Raw genomic sequence first — 17,563 nt, 5'->3', positions numbered from 1 at the left:
AAAAAAAAAAGAAATGACTCATTTGAAAAGACTCTGATGCTGGGAAAGATTGAAGGCAGGAGGAGAAAAGCATGACAGAGGATGAGATGGATGGATGGCATCACCGACTCAGTGAATATTTGAGTAAACTCCGGGAGTTGGTGATCGACAGGGAAGCCTGGTGTGCTGCAGTCCGTGGGGTCACAAAGAGTAGGACATGACTGAGTGACTGAACTGAACTGAAAGTGAAAGAAAGTGAAGTTGCTCAGTTGTGTCTGACTCTTTGCACCCTGGACTGTAGCCTACCAGGCTCCTCTGTCCATGGGATTTTCCAGGCAAGAATACCAGAGTGGGTTGCCATTTCCTTTCCAGAGGATCTTCCTGACTCAGTCATATAGTAATATACAAATAATATTGCATCTTATAGTCAGCATCTTAGATTTTACAAAGTACTGTAAAATGTTAAACAAAAATGTGTGAAATTTTAGCACAGTAAAGGAGATAAATTTAAATAATTAAACATGCAAATAAAATTAAAACCATAACTGTGAGTACTACTTTGAAAGGGTAGTACTTGGTCCTGTGAAAGATATCTGGGGAGCCAGGAAAGGCTTCCAGGAGGAAGTGGCAATAACTAAGAACTGCAGGAATAGTAAGAATCAGCTAGATAGAGGAAGAGTATGAATAGGAACAAATGATATAAAGGCCCTAGAGCAGGAGAGGGTTTGGGGTATGGAAAAATCAGTGTGGATGGAGGGCAAGGGGCAGTGTGATGTAAGATGAACTTGAGAAGGTGGGAAGATTCCTTTGAAGCAGCCACCTGAAGATGGCAAATAAACAGTGGATTTACTGTGTCAGAGACCCAAAGGGGGCTTCTTGTTCTTCAGTTGCTCAGTCATGTCCGACTCTTTGCAACCCTATGAACTGCATCACACCAGGCTTCCTTGTCCTTCACCATCTCCCAGAACCTGTTCAAACTCATGTCCATTGAGTCTATGAAGCCATCCAACCATCTCATCCTCTGTCACCCCTTATTCTCCAGCCCTCAATATTTCCCAGCACCAGGGTCTTTTCCAATGAGTTGGCTCTTCGCATCAGGTGGCCAAAGTATTGCAATTTCAGCTTCAGTATCTGTCCTTGCAATGAATATTCAGGGTTGATTTCATTTAGGATTGACTGGTTTGATCTCCTTGCTGCCCAAGGAACTCTCAAGAGTCTTCTCCAGCACCACAGTTTGAAATCATCAATTTCTGGGCACTCAGTCTTCTTTATGGTCCAACTCTCACATCCGTACATGACTAATGGAAAAACAATAACTTTGACGATATGGACTTTTGTCCGCAAGGTGATATCTCTGCTATTTAATACACTGTCTATGTTTGTCATAGCTTTTCTTTTTTATTATTTATTTATTTTTAATTGACTGATGATTTCTTTACAATATTGGCTTGATGTCTGACTTACATCAGCATGAATTAACCATAAGTGTGCAGATCTCCCCTCCCTCTTGAATCCCCCTCCCACCTCCTGCCCATTCCCACCCCTCTAGATTATTACAGAGCTCTAGTTTCAGTTTCCTGAGTCACACAGCAAATTGCCATTGGCTACTATGTACATATGTTGGTGTATATGCACCCATGCTGCTTTGCCATTCATCTCACCCTCTCCCTTTTCTCCCCAACCCTTGTCTGTAAGTCTGTTCTCTACATCTGTGTCTCCATTGCTGCTCTGTGAACAGGTTCATCAGTACCACCCTTCTAGATTCCATATATATGTGTTAATAAACAATATAGTTTTTTTCCCTTCCTGACTTACTTCTGTATACTTTCTCTGTATAGTAGGCTCTAGGTTCACCCACCTCGTTAGAACTGATTCAAATATGTTCTTTTTATTGTTGAGTAGTATTCCGTTGTAGATATGTACCACAGCTTCTTTATCCATTCATCTGTTGATGGACATCTAGGTTGCTTCCATGTCTTGGCTATTGTAAATAGTGCTGTAATGAACATTGGGGTACATGTGTCTTTTTCAGTTTTGGTTTCTTCAGGGTATATGCCTGGAACTGGGATTGCTGGGTCATATGGTGGTTTTATGCCTAGTTTTTTAAGGAACCTCCATACTTTTTACCATAGTGGCTTTATCAAGTTACATTCCCACCAGCAGTGCAAAAGGGTTCCCTTTTCTCCACACCCTCTTCAGCACTTGTTTCTTGTGTATTTTTTAATATGACCATTCTGTCTGGTGTGAGGTGATATCTCATTGTAGTTTTGATTTGAATTTCTCTAATAATGAGCAATGTTGAACATCTCTTGATGTGTTTATTAGCCATCTATATGTCTTATTTGGAGAAATATCTGTTTAGGTCTTTTGCCCACTGTTTGATTGGGTTGTTTGATTTTCTGGCATTGAGTTGTATGAGCTGCTTGTATATTTTGAAAATTAATCCTTTGTCAGTTGTTTCACTTGCTATGATTTTCTCCCATCCTGAGGGTTGTCTTTTCACCTTGTTTATAGTTTTCTTTGCTGTGCAAAAGCTTTTAAGTTTAATTAGGTCCCTTTTATATATTTTTGTTCTTATTTCCATTATTCTAGGTGAGTCATAAAAGATCTTGCTATGGTTTATGTCATACAGTGCTATGCCCATGTTGTCTTCTGAGTTGCATAATTTCTGGTCTTACATTTAGGTCTTTAATCCATTTTGAGTTTATCTTTATGTTCAGTGTTAGGATGTGTTCTAATTTCATTCTTTGCACATAGTTGTCCAGTTCTTCCCTTACCACTTCTTGAAGAGACTATATTTTTCCCATTGTATATTTGTGCTTCCTTTATCAAAGATATAGTGCCCATATGTACATGGATTTATCTCTGGGCTTTCTATCTTGTTACATTGGCCTGTACTTCTGTTTTTTTGCCAGTACCATACTGTCTTGATGACTGTAGCTTTGTGGTATAGACTGAAATCAGGCAAGTTGATTCTTCCTGCTCCATTTTTCTTTCTCAAGATTGCTTTGGCTGTTTGGGATCTTTTGTGCTGCCATACAAATTGTGAATTTTTTTGTTCTATTTATGTGAAAAATGTCATTGGTAATTTGATAGAGATTGCATTGAATCTGTAGATTGTTTTTGGTAGTACAGCCAATTTCATAATATTGATTCTTCCAACCCAGGAGCATGGACTATCCCTCTGTCTGTTTATGTCACCTTTGATTTCTTTCATCAGTGCCTTATAGTTTTCTGTATATAGCTATTTTGTCTTACAATTGCTTTTCTTCCAAAGATCAAGCATCTTTAAATTTCATAGCTGCAGTCACCATCCACAGTGATTTTCAAGCCCAAGAAAATAAAAGTAAAGAGAGTTTCTAGGATATAAATAAATACTGTTGAGTCATCTGAATCAAGGCCATTATTAAAGCCATGGTGGAGATGACATAACCAAGATATGTGATTCTCAACTTGGGCTGCACCTTAGAATCCTCTGTGCTATGTGCTAAGTCACTTCAGTCATGTCTGGCTCTTTGCCACCCTATGGACTGTAGCCCACCAGGCCCCTCTGTCCATAGGATTCTCCAGACACGAATACTGGAGGGAGCTTCCTTTTCCTCCTCCAGGGGATTTCCCCCCCACCCCCACCCCAGGGATCAAATCCAAGTCTCTTAAGTCTCCTGCATTGGCAGACGAGGTCTTTACCACTAGAAAGGGCTTTAAAAAATCCCAACAGCCAGGTTGTCCACAAAATTAATTAAGTAAACTATCACAAGGAAACTCCAGAATCAATATTTTTAAGGTTCTTTATCTATATGATTCCTGAGAGGTAGACATGTTTAAGAATCACTGGCCTAGAGAGAAAACACAGAGCAGAAGATGAAGAAGTGTTAGAATGAAGAGTTGAGAATTCTGATACTCAATGGCCTGGGTGAGGAGGAGGAAGCTGCAAAGAAGACAAAGAAGAAGTGACCAAGAAATCCAGGGAAAAACAAGAGAATGTTGAATTGTAAAAGTGAAGAGGAAAAAAATTAAAAATAAAAGTGAAGAGGAAAAGGGAAGGAGTGGTGATATCAGCAATGGTGAATGATGCTGAGAGGTAACAGGTAAGGACTGAAAACACCCATTGGGGACAATCACTGAGAGGTCAATGCTGACCTTGGCAGGAGCTATTTGTTGATGTGATGGAGTCAGAAGCCAGATTACTCTGAGAACAGAGGTGGAATGAGAACACCAAGTACGAGGGCTCTTTTCAGAAATTTGGCTGCTAAGTAAGAGTAGATTAAGGAGATCATACAGTAGAGAAATTTTTATTTTGTTTTTATAAATGAGAACCATCTGAGCATGTTTAAAAGTTAAAAGAGAACAAGAGTTTAATATACAAGCTATGATAATATGCATTTCTTGAGAAGCTGGGGAAAATGAAAAATAAACATAGGGGAAGGGGCTATATTCTTATTGGAAGAGAGTATGGCTCCTCTACTGTAATCGGAGGGAAGGTAGATGGTATAGGTAGACACATAGGTAAATTATCATGTGCAGTGGTAGGAAGAGAAAGTTCTTGTGCAAGACTCATCTTGCATATGAAAGCAGCTCAAAAATTCCTAATTAACCCATGTCCATAGTTTTGCTTCGGAAGTTACATTTCTCATAAGGACTGACTTATTCATAGCCTGAGCCTGTTGTCCATGTGTGCTAAATATTAATATGTTATTGGCTTGTATTTCTTTCCAAAGCCCGTACTCATATAACCACCATGAATTCATTAATTCATGCAATTCATTAATTCAAGTAGGCAAGAGGTATTCCCTAGCTGAATATTTAGGGGTTATATCCCTGATGTCAAAACTCATATACTTATCAACAAAAGTTTGCCTCATGCTTACCTCATGTCAAGCATGGCACTGAGAATAGAAAATTAAAAAGTGAACAAGATAGGGAATTTGAAATTCCTTCTTAACTTGTTCTTGTCCCAAGAGACTCATCACTTAGAATACTAATGATTAGTAAAAAATTTATGAAGAATAAATCCATTCTTTTTTATAGCTGGGTAATAGTCCATTGTACCACATCTTCTTTACCTATTCCTCTATCGATGATCATTTAGGTTGCTTCCATGACTTGGCTGTTGTAAACAGTACCGCAATGAACATTTGGGTGCATGTATCCTTTCAGACCATGTTTTTCTCTGGATATATGCCCAGGAGTGGGATTGCAGTGTCATATGGTAGTACCATTTTTAGTTTTTTAAGGAAACTTTATACTATTCTCTATAGTGGCTGCATGAACTTACATTCCCATCAATAGTGTAGGAAGGTTCCCTTCTCTCCAGACCCTCTCTAGCATCTATTGTTTGTGGATTTTTTGATGATAGTAATTTTGACAGATGCAAGGTGATATCTCATTGTAGTTTTGATTTGCATTTCTCTAGTAATTAGCAATGTTGAACATGTTTTCATGTGCCTCTTGGCCATCTGTTTGTTTTATTTGGAGAAATGTCTGTTTAGGTCATTTGCCCATTTTTTGATTGGGTTTTTTTGTTTTGATGCTGTTAAGCAACTTGAGCTGTTTGTGAATTTTGGAGACTAATCCTTGCTGGTCATATAATTTGCAATTACTTTCTCCCAATCTGTAGGTTATCTTTGTGGGTTTTTTAAAAAATTATTATTGTTTCTTTTGCTGTGTAAAACCCTTTGAATTTATGTAGGTCCCATTTGTTTATTTTTCTTTCTGTTTCCACTATCCTGGGAGATGGATTGAAAAAGATAGTGCTGCAATTTATGTCAGAGAGAGTTCTGTCTATGTTTTCCTCTAGGAGTTTTATAATGTTTGTCTCACACCAAATCAATCCTAAGGGAAATCAACCCTGAATATTCATTGGTAGGACAGATGCTAAAGCGAAAGCTCCAATACTTTGGCCACCTGAGGTGAAGAGCCAGTCTTTAGAAAAAAATCCTGATGCTGTGAAAGATTGAGGGCAGAAAGAAAAGGGGGCAACAGAGGATGAGATGGTTGGATGGAATCACAGATTCAATGGACATGAGTTTGAGCAAACTCCAGGAGATAGTGAAGGGCAGGGAAGCCTATTGTGCTGCAGTCCATGGAGTTGCAAAGAGTCAGACATGACTTAGTGACTGAACAACAACAACTAACATTTAGGTCTTTAGTCCATTTTGAGCTTATTCTGTGTATGGTATTAAGGAATGATCTAATTTCATTTTTTTTCTGTTGTATTTCTATACACTAACAACAAAAGATCAGAAAGAGAAATTCAAGAAACAATTCCATTTGTCATGGCATCAAAAAGAATAAAATACCTAAACATAAACCTTCCTAAGGAGAGAAAAGACCTGTACTCTGAAAACTATTAGATACTGATGAAAGAAATCAAAGAAGACACCAAGCAGATCAAAAGATATACCATGCTTATGGGTTGGAAGAATCAATACTGTGAAAATGACTATACTACCCAAGGCAATCTATAGATTCAATGCAATCCCTATCAACTTACCAATGGCATTTTCCACAAAACTAGAACAAGAAAATCTTAAAATTTTATGGAGACAAAAAAGATCCCAAATAGCCAAAGCAATCTTGGGAAAGAAAAACAGCTGGAAGAATCAGGCTCCTTGACTTCAGATTATACTGCAAATTCTCAATCATCAAAACAGTACGGTACTGGCACAAAAAATAGAAATATTGGTCAATGGAACTGAATAGAAAACCTAGAAATAAATTCAGGCACCTTTGGTCAATTAATCTATGACAAAGGAAGCAAGACTACATAACGTTACAAAGACAGTCTCTTCAACAAATGGCGCTGGGAGAATTGGACCACTACATGCAGAAGATTTTCTTCTATCCTCTTTTTTTATTCTTTATCAGGATTGAAGTCAATAGAAAATAGTAAAAACAGAAAAATAAATGAAATTTTTGTACTGGACTTACAGAGTTTTGTACACAATAAGCACTTAATAAGTGAGTGAAATATCAACCTGATGGCCTTGTCTACCAACTGGTAAGTGAACAACCAACGTGTAAAGTCAAAGTGAAAGTGTTAGTTGCTCAGTCATATCCAACTCTTTGCAGCCCCATGGACTGTAACCCACCAGGCTCCTCTGTCCGTGGGATTCTCCAGGCAAGAATACTGGAGTGGGTTGCCATGCCCTTCTCCAGGAATCTTCCTGGCCCAGAGATCAGACCCAGTTCTCCCACACTTCAGGCAGATTCCTTACTGTTTGATCTACCTGGGAAACCACAAATGTGTGTAAATATGATATAAATGAACTTCTTCATACCTTCTTCCCTTAGTTATCAGGACTGTTTACAAAATGATCTTGATCCTCTACATCATGGATTGTGCTAGAAGAATCAAAGATGAATCTGGAAGCTCATGATCTACTAACAGTGCAAAGAGCAAATATTTACAACACAGTGATAAATGCTACCCTAGATATGGTGTGATTATGCTCCCTTGATGGGGTAGGGTAGGATGGGAGTGGCCTGGCTGGTGTGTATAAACACAGGGCCCAAGCTGGCCTCAGGAGCATAGACAAAGTATTAGGGCCAGGAGGAAGTGCAAAGGTTAGTTGAATGGGAGGGTTGTTAAGGCAGAAAAGTGAGTCTATATTTGTGATGACAAGAAGAAGGGTCTGAAGTGGATGTCAGAGACTGGAGTGTAAGCCAAAGACTCACACACTCAGGGAAATGAGACCCAGGGACTACAGTTAAATGGAGAAGCCCTGGAACCAGGGATGTTGCCTATTCTTGGCTTCCTGGACCTTCCCTTCTACTCTTGAGTAGATAGAGAAGAGTGTATTCAAAAGTTGAAACAACAAAGGGATTCAGAAAAAACTTCCTGGTGGATTTAGATGAAGGAGAAATTTTAAAATTATATAAGGACCAGGGTGGTACTCTTTAGAAAGATGGCCTAAGGTATGGCCACCACTGCAAAAGCCTGAGAGATGTTTTAATGTCTTTGACTCTGTATCAAGGACTCAGTTATGGACTAAGTTGAATGTATTCACCAGACATTATTAGCTATTAATACTCCTGGTGATTGATATGCATAATGAATTTACACCAAATCTACAACCTTGAGATGATAGATGGAAGGAAAATTCACTTGACAGATCCAATAATTTCTAGTGGGATAAAAGAAAGGTACACTCTGGTTATATCTTCTTTCTAATTTGTCCATTAAAATATCTATCTTGAGGGGAGTGAGCTAGATGCACATATATCTTCAACAGGAAACAGAAAGTTATTAGTTCTCTTAAATGCTGATGAAATGGCTTTATCAACGTGAACTACCAGTGGTTTTCATAGACATCTGAACTATAATTGTCACCATTAAGAGAGGTTTAAGATTAAGCCAAAGTTATCATTTTAGGAAGATATCTACAAAGCTAATAACCCCAGAACTACTAGTTGCATTGATGTATTTAGATGGATGTTTCATTTACTTTTTCTTGAAGAGTATGCCAGCATGCTAAACTTGCCAAACCTAGTCCTTCTAGGGGTGTTTTTGTCTAGGCTCCAATAACCATGTGCACATGTGTGCTCAGACATGTTTGACTCTGCAACCCCATGGACTGTAGCCTGTCAGACTCCTCTATCCATGGAATTTTCCAGGCAAGAATACTGGAGAGGGTGCCATTTCCTACTCCAGGGGGTCTTCCCAACCCAGGGATCAAACACGTGTCTTTTGCATCCCCTGCCTTGGCAGGCAGATTCTTTACCACTGGGCCACCTGGGAAGTCCAATAACCATAGCCTTGCTTTATGATAAAGAATTGAGGAGTCTTAACTTTCCATTTTTCCATGAATTGCAGCAGACTCAAAATGACTTTCTGAATGAAATTCTGGCTCTAGTTGCATGTCCTTTCTCAGCTCTCTTCAATCAAAACTGGAAATGGCCTTCCATTCTGGCAGATGTTTTATTATTAATAGGATGGTTCAGTTATCACGAGAGGGAACTAATATTCTCTCATGCCTGATACCTGAGCACTGGCCCACCCCAGAAACTTATCAGGAGATCTCATCCTGAAATCACTTGTCAGGAAATCTTTCAAAAGCTCATGTAAGAGAGATAATTCCTCTGAAGAATTAATCTTGTAGCTCCCTGTCTCCAGGTTCTATGAAATTTTATCTTAAATCAAACAAGCCACTAGAGTATACTTTGGTGTAAAGCCAGTAGAATTGGTATAAGAAGTAGCCTCAAGGAAAAACATGCTGTGTTTAATATGAAGATGATATTGATGAGTATTTGATATTCATTACACACTGTCTTCTATAGGAAAATCCACCAAAGATTTCTTTTCTTTAGAACAGTGGTGGGCAGAAAGAGGAGGGTGTGAGTGTGTGTTTATGTGCTTCCCTCCAATTTTTAACTGGGGAGTATAATGTACTGAAAAGTGCATAATACAGTACAGTATGACAGATGAACAGACTTGTGAAGCCCTATCCCAGTCAAAAAGAAACTGAAAGTGCTAGTCGTTCAGTTGTGTCCCACTTTTTGGGACCCCATGGACTGTAGCCTGCCAGGTTTCTCTGTCCTTGGAATTCTTCCCCACCCAGGGATCAAACTTGGGTCTTCTACATTGTAGGTGTATTCTTTACCATCTGAGCCATCAGGGCACCCCCACAATTCCTTCCTCCCTTTTCTGTCCTCTTTCTGTTCCCTGGATGGTTACTGTTATTCTAACTCTTATAGTAATTGATTCCTGGCTTTCCTTTATGGTTTTAAACATGAATATGTATTTCTCAGCAATATAGTTTTTAATCTCTGTGTGTATATATATATATATGTGTGTGTGTGTGTGTGTGTGTGTGTGTGTGTGTGTAGAATCACAATATATTATTTCTTGTCTTTCCTTTTTGGTCAGTATTATGTAGTATTTATTCATGTTTCTGACTATAGCAGTAGCTGGTTCATTTTCTTAGCTGTATATTATATTCATGTGTCAAAGTGGAGCTATCTGTTTATCCATTCTACAAGTGATAGATATGTGAGTAATTTCCTTTTAGGAGTTACTGAGAACAATGATTTTTTTGACATTTTTGTAATGCATATAAAATAGTTTCTACAGAATAAACACATTAGAATATAATTTCTGGGTTTAAAAATAAATATTTATCTAAATACAATATATGCTTATTTAATTATGTACATTTTTCTGTTTATATGTGTGTATATGTATATTTCTAAAGGATTAGTATTCAGAATATTCTACTGTGCTTCTTTTGATTATGGACTGGTTTTACTGCATTGGTCTGTTCTCATTAAAAAGTGATGTCTCTCTGTGCATCGGTCACTATGAAACATAGAATCACATTTGTTGCTAGCTGTACTCCAAAGAACTCTGGGGCATTTGGTGGGGTGAGGGGTCTCTAGAGCTGCTATAGAAGAAAGGGTGCATCCCCCTCACTGTGGTCATCCAAGCTTTGTTATGAAATATCACGGGCATACAAAGAAATATAGAGAATAATACCAGATTATTTTATCCATTGAACATACTGATTTTCTGAATATGTTTTCATTTTAATAAAAATTGTATAGATTACAAAACGAAAACCTAAGGTGTAACTCACACAGAAAAAAGTACACAGAGCTGGGATCAGAGACCCCACTTTGTTGATCAATGCTTGGTGTAAGTCGTTTTGGCTCTTTGATGCTGTTCATTCCTTACTCTAGTGAGGCTCAGATGACTAGATGATGTGAGTTCAAAGATATCCAATGAAGAGTCTTTAGTAAAATACTGAAGAGACCAGAAAACCACAGAGGCAGCTATCAGAGCATCCTATGTCCTAGACTGTAGGGTCTGCACCAACATAGTTATTAATGCAAAGAAATTAATATATTGCAATTGTTTAAGATTATTGACATCAATATTTAACTCAGAGGTTTTTGCTTTTATGTTTTGAAACATCTTGGTTTACGACAGAGATGCAATTTTAAAGTTTAAATCCCTGTTGTTCAGTTAAACTTTCATGTAGTACTTAAGAATATAGACTTTGAAATCAAATAGTTTGAGTTCAAGTTCAAACTGAGAAACCTTGTGCAAGTTACTTAGCCTCTCTAAGGCTGAAGTTCCCTGTTTATGAAAGAGGCTAATAGTAACACCTACCACATTTGGTGGTTATAAGTGAAGGCAAAATGTTGGGTATCCAATAAATGCGGGCTTCTATCAGATTATTCTGATTGATGGGCTACACTTCTCATCATCTTGGATGACATTAATATCTATGTTGACATACAACATACTGACTTCCTAGGTTTTTTATCTCTTCCTACTAATAACATTTATCCCCTCCACTTTAGCTACATGGCCACTCTGGACCTTGTTATCAACAGGAGCTGTGTCTCCTCTGGAATATCCTAATTGCAATTTTTCCTCCATTAAAAAAAAACCATATTAATTAGGAAACACTAGTTTTTGTAACAGATAAAACACAAAATATCAGTGTTTTACCACAATATAAGTTTATTCCTTACCCTGTTAGAGTCAAGGTGTGTGTTCCTGATTCATGGGCAGCTCTCGTTCAAGCATCTGTCTAAAGAAACAGGTTGCTTTTATCTTGTGCCTTCACCATTTTCACCAGGTGACATCAGAGACTGACAAAGAAGGGAAAGTGCATGGCAGATGACACGTGGAAATTTTCATGAGTCAGGTCTAGAATTAGAGTACAACGCTTCTACCCACAGTCCACTGTCCAGAACTCACACATGTTCATAATAAAGACAGGAAAAAATCTACCTGTGGTCCAGAAGAAAGAATGAATATGTTTGATAAATAGCTAGCCAGTCTCTGCCATTCTGTTTTCCCATCTGGTCTTCAGTTTCCAGCCTCAAGATACATAGTGCTTTCTTTCTTCTACTTCCTTCTTACTACCCTCTCCCAGTTTCTCTCCTCCTAGTCTAGCCTATTTCCCATAAGTCAAGACTTGAATTCTTTTAATGCCATCAACTCCCTTACCCCTTTGTCACTTTTTTATACATATATACATATTTAGAAACGTCTCAACCACAGATAGCTCTAACTACTCTCCTTCTCACCTAGTAGTAGCTACTACTAAGAAAGCACACACACACATAGACGGACATACAGCACCAAGTGAAATGGTGCCACATGTCATATTTTCTAAGATCAACCAGGCTCCCGATGTTGGTACATTATTTCTAACAATTCTAATATTCTACATATTTCTAATCAGCCCTCTTCCTCTATCCCCAGAGTGACTACATCAGTTCCTAATCCCTCAAAACTGCTTGTTGTATTTCTTCCTACTAAAGTTTCAGTATATAACTTTGCTTCAAACATCACAGGGAAAATAGAAGCCACCATCCTTGGCCTACAGAGAATAGTCACTACACCACCTTTAAAAGATGTATGTCTCCCAAATCACTTCAAAAGATGCAGATGCCCCGTAATCAATGTCCAATGCCTGGTAAAGTGAGAGTTTTCTGGGTCCTCTCATGGGACATACAGTTAGAGTGTAGAACTGTGAGGCATTCTGGATAAATCCATTCTAAGATTGCTGTCTCCTCAGTCTTTGAATTTCTTCTTCCCCATGTAACAAGGAACTTGTGGCAACTTTTTTCGTGTAGCATGGCCCACTGTCATGTCTAGGATTTATATCACTATGCAAATAGTTAGAATACATTGAGCCAACATACTGAATTCAGACTTTCTGGTTGGTTCATGCATATTAACAAATTTAGTCTCACTTAGAAGTCTGTTCCTCTTTCCTTGATCCTGGATGTTCAGAATCCCTTCAAATTGATCTTTACTAAATTTTGCTGAAATAATTAGCAAGTTCTTACAATTCCAGTTGGTGTCGAAATAATCTCCTCCTGGGTTTAACTTGAAATTGGCTCACAATACACATTCTGGGATATGACTCTCAATATAAAACCTGGCAGGGAGTGGAGACATTTGTGTGATTGGGAAAGGGGAGAGTTGGCTCCTTGCTGGGTTATTGTAAAGCCTATAGTAGAGAAAACAGCTTCATCAGAGAGGGAGAAGGACTGCTTTGCAGAGCAAGGAAGGGTCAGGGGAAATTGAGGACTTAGAGGACTCTGCATTGTCATCATAGATTATAGGTTAACATCATGTATCAACTTGACTGGGCCACGGGGTGCCCAGTCATTTGATCACACGTATTCTGTAGTATGTCTGTGACTGTTTCTCGATGACATTAAAGGGTGAATTGGTAGACTGAGTAAAGCAGATTGCCCTGCCTAATATGGGTGGGCCTCATCTAATCTGCTAAAGGCCTGAATAGAATAAAAAGGCTCAGTATGAGAGGCTTCACTCTCTATGCCTGGGTTTGAGCTAGGACATTGGCCTTTTCCTGCCTCAGATTAGAACTTAGACAAAAACCATCAACTCTCCTGGGCCTCCAGCTTGCTGATTGCAGATTTGGACTCCTCAGCTTCCATAATCATGTGAGCCAATTCCTTATAATAAATTAATCTTTTGTGCTCTCGCTGTGTGTGTGTGTGTGTCTCTCTCTCTCCATTTCTATCTATCTATCTATCTATCTATCTGTATGTGTATATGGGCTTCCCAAGTGACACGAGTGATAAAGAACTCTCCTGCCCATGCAGGAGATATAAGAGACATGGGTTCAATCCCTGGGTTGAGAAGATACCCTGGAGGAGGGCATGGCAACCCACTCCAGTATTCTTGTCTGAAGAATCCCACCTACAGAGGAGCCTGGTGGGCTACAGTCCATAAGGTCACAAACAGTCAGACACGACTAAAGCAACTTAGCACTCATGCATGCATCTATCTATATTTCTTTGGAGAACCCAGACTAACTCATCATTCAACTCTTCCCATAGATCTCTATTTTGTTGAGAGCTCACCTCTAGTTGATGCATGCCTTCACTTTCACATCAGAGACCCAGAACATCAGTGATATCAATGACCTTGTAATTTGGCAATCTGAAGAATCAAACTTGGTGTTTGGTTTTAGCCTTTCAACAATAGATTATTAGACCTAGATAAATCATAATTTTCAGCCTGTCCCTGAATTAGAAATTTGAACTTGACATTCCCTCTCTTTAAGTTGTATAGCTGAAATAGAAGCAATCATCCTAGCCTATAGAATGTGATTTTTGCAAGTTTTCTATAAAGTTGAATGGTAACTGTCACTTGGTTTTCCCAAACCTTGTCTTCAATGGGCACTCAGTTTCAGATAATGACAGCTGATAAATTAATCCACTCTTTTGTTGCCCTGTGCCACGATCTATTCAAGTCCCACCATCTAATGCATCTAGCACACTGCCAGGCTGGATAATGGATCCCACATTCCCCTTCTCCTTGTTGTTATATAAAACGTGTCTTAAAATTTTTGCATAAGTCCAATTATTTTGGCTGCAAATGAAAAGCAACCCTCACTTGCCTGGCTTTAAAACTCAAGAAATCCCAAGGTAGTATGGCTTCAGCATAGCTTATTTTGGGGGCTTATTTGCATCCCTATGAATCCAAGTCTGTTTCAGCTTTCCATTCTGCCATCCTTAGCATATCACCTTTGCCCTTGGGCCAGTTCTCTCGATGGTCACAAGATGGCTGCTGCAGTTCCAGAGAGCTTGTGCAGACTTTACAAGTTCCAGCAAAAGAACAAGGAAAACCTTTTCAAGGAGTGACCCCACACCTTATCTTATCAGCCAGGACTGGATTATATATCATACATAAATCAATTGCTGACAGGAAAAGTGGAACACTAAAATCAGCTCTCCCAACATAGGAGTTATCCTTCCCTGGGCACATGGCTACCCTGAAGAAAGTGGATAAAAGGACAAAATCAGGAATCTGCCTGCAAAGAAGAAACAGGGACTGCAGCCTGAGTAGGTAACCAATAGTTTCTGCCCTGATGATAATAATTATAGATGACAGTTAGAGAATGGTCCACACTTGCTTTTTTATTCTTGCTACCCAGTCTCCACCCTGATGAGAGAAGAGATTTTGACTAAGGGAAGTGCTCAATACAGATGGATCAGAGAACACAAGGCACTCATCACCTCCCACAATGAATACCTCAGTCTCCAGAGCAAGCAGAGAAGAACTTCTTTGTGAGCAAGGACATTTAGGTCTCAGTGCTATCTTGCGAATTGCTTTCAAGCCCTTCTAAAATTCCAGTGCTCCAGACCCAAGAGAATAAGGAGTAGAGGAGAACTCTACTCCTGCTTATAAGAATATACCTAATCATATAGCTGACCCAAAGGAAACATGGTTCCCTCATATTAAATCAAAGACTAACATACATTGCAGAGAGCTCCTCTTAGGCAGTAGAAAAGATGGGGAGAGTTTGGACGGAATGAGACCCTATTTCTCTTTGCAAACATATTTCACATTTCTCCTAGATCTGGTGAGATTTTCACCCACAGGGTGCCTTCGATATTTAGTAACCTGATCTCAAGTGCAGGCAGAAGTCTAAAAATAACTGGCCCTGAGGACAGACTGCGGGGGTCCCTGATACTTGTGGACCACATGGACAACTCACATCCTCATGAGCGAGTCACTGTGAATTTACAGTTCTGTGGGCTTGTCAGGGTGCAATGATGGTTTGATCGTGCAGTCGCTCTGAACCTATATGCCCAGCCCCTTTGCTCTGCACAGCAAGACAGGGCTGAGGCTGCTCTGCACTGGGCCAAGCAGGCACTCAGACTGGACAGTGCTCTGGAGGCCACAGCAAGGAAGGTGGTGTGGCATGCGCTTCTTTGCCTCATGTTTTCATGAACTCGCCTCCACCCCAGGCCTGACTTCACACTTCACCTGAACACTCAACATCCCAGTCTCTCTGGAGTGACCTGTTTAGCTGAGCTGTTTTGCATTCACACTTTTTTGATTTCAGATCCTCACAACAGTTCTGAGAGGTGGCTAGAGAAGTGGACGCTGATTCACTGTGGGAAGGGACAGCTCAGGGACATTCATTCTGTTCCCCAAGGTCACAGTCAATACATAGAGAACATACAAGATCAAGACGCTTACTCCCTGGAAGGAAAGTTATGACCAACCTAAATAGCATATTAAAAAGCAGAGACATTATTTTGCCAACAAAGGTCCATCTAGTCAAGGCTATGGTTTTTCCAGTGGTCCTGTATGGATGTGAGAATTGGACTATAAAGAAAGCTGAGCACCAAAGAATTGATGCTTTTGAACTGTGGTGTTGGAGAAGACTCTTGAGAGTCCCTTGGACTGCAAGGAGATCCAACCAGTCCATCCTAAAGGAGATCAGTCCTGGGTGTTCATTGGAAGGACTGATGCTGAAGCTGAAACTCCAATACTTTGGCTACCTCGTGTGAAGTGTTGACTCATTGGAAAAGACCCTGATGCTGGGAGGGATTGGGGGCAGGAGGAGAAGGGGACAACAAAGGATGAGATGGCTGGATGGCATCACTGACTCGATGGACATGAGTTTAAGTAAATTTAAATTCCAGGAGTTGGTGATGGATAGGGAGGCCTGGCGTGCTGCAATTCATGGGGTCGCAAAGAGTCGGACACGACTGCGCGACTGAACTGAACTGAACTGAACTGATACAAGATCATCTTCTCCTCTCAGCATTTCAGAGCTTTGCCAAGTTTTGGGTCCTGGATGAGACAGACAACCTCTGAATATGGTTGCCACAATTGTATAACATAACTCATCAGTGCTAGAAAATATTTTATGGATCATCTGTCCTATTTTTTCCACATGAGTTTGTTTATTCACAGTATATCCAGCCAAACAGCTTGAATAATTTTGACTGAAACAAAAGAGGAAAGAAGGGAAAAAGGGAGGCCCCTAAAGTGGAAGAGATAAGATTCAAAGCCATATCCATCTGATTTCAAACCCAACTTCATTCCATTAGGCAACTTTGCCCCCAGTGTGTGTGCAGCTGTGTGTGTGTATACCCACCTGTTCAGTTCAATTGCTGAGTCATGTCTGATTCTTTGCAATCCCATGGACTGTAGTACGCCAGGCTTCCCTATCCGCCACCATCTACCAAAGCCTGCTCAAACTCATGTCCATCAAGTCAGTGATGTCATCCTCCATTTCATCCTCTATTATCCCCTTCTCCTCCTACCCTCAGTCTTTCCCAGCTTCAGAGTCTTTTCCAATGAGTCATTTCTTTGCATCAGGTGGCCCAAGTATTGGAGTTTCACTTTTAGCATCAGTCCTTCCAATGAATATTTAGTGCTGATTTCCTTTATGATTGACTGGTTTGATCTCCTTGTGTCCAAGGGACTCTCAAGAGTCTTCTCCAACATCACAGTTCAAAAGCATCAACTCTTTGGTGCTCAGCTTTCTTTATGCTCCAAATTTTGCATCCATACATGACTACTGGAAAAAACATAATTTGACTAGATGGACCATTGACAGCAAAGTAACGTCTCTGCTTTTTAATATGCTATCTATGTTGGTCACAGCTTTTCTTCCAAGGAGCAAGCATCTTTTAATTTCATGGCTACAGTCACTATCTGCAGTGATTTTGGAGCCCAAGAAAATAAAGTCTCTCCCTGTTTCCATTGTTTCCCATCTACTTGCCATCAAGTGATGGGACCAGATGCCATGATCTTAATTTTTTGATTGTTGAGTTTTAAGCCAGGTTT

Source organism: Dama dama, chromosome 1 (assembly GCF_033118175.1).
Source record: "Dama dama isolate Ldn47 chromosome 1, ASM3311817v1, whole genome shotgun sequence".
NCBI lineage: Eukaryota > Metazoa > Chordata > Mammalia > Artiodactyla > Cervidae > Dama > Dama dama.
This window is presented reverse-complemented; position numbering follows the sequence as displayed.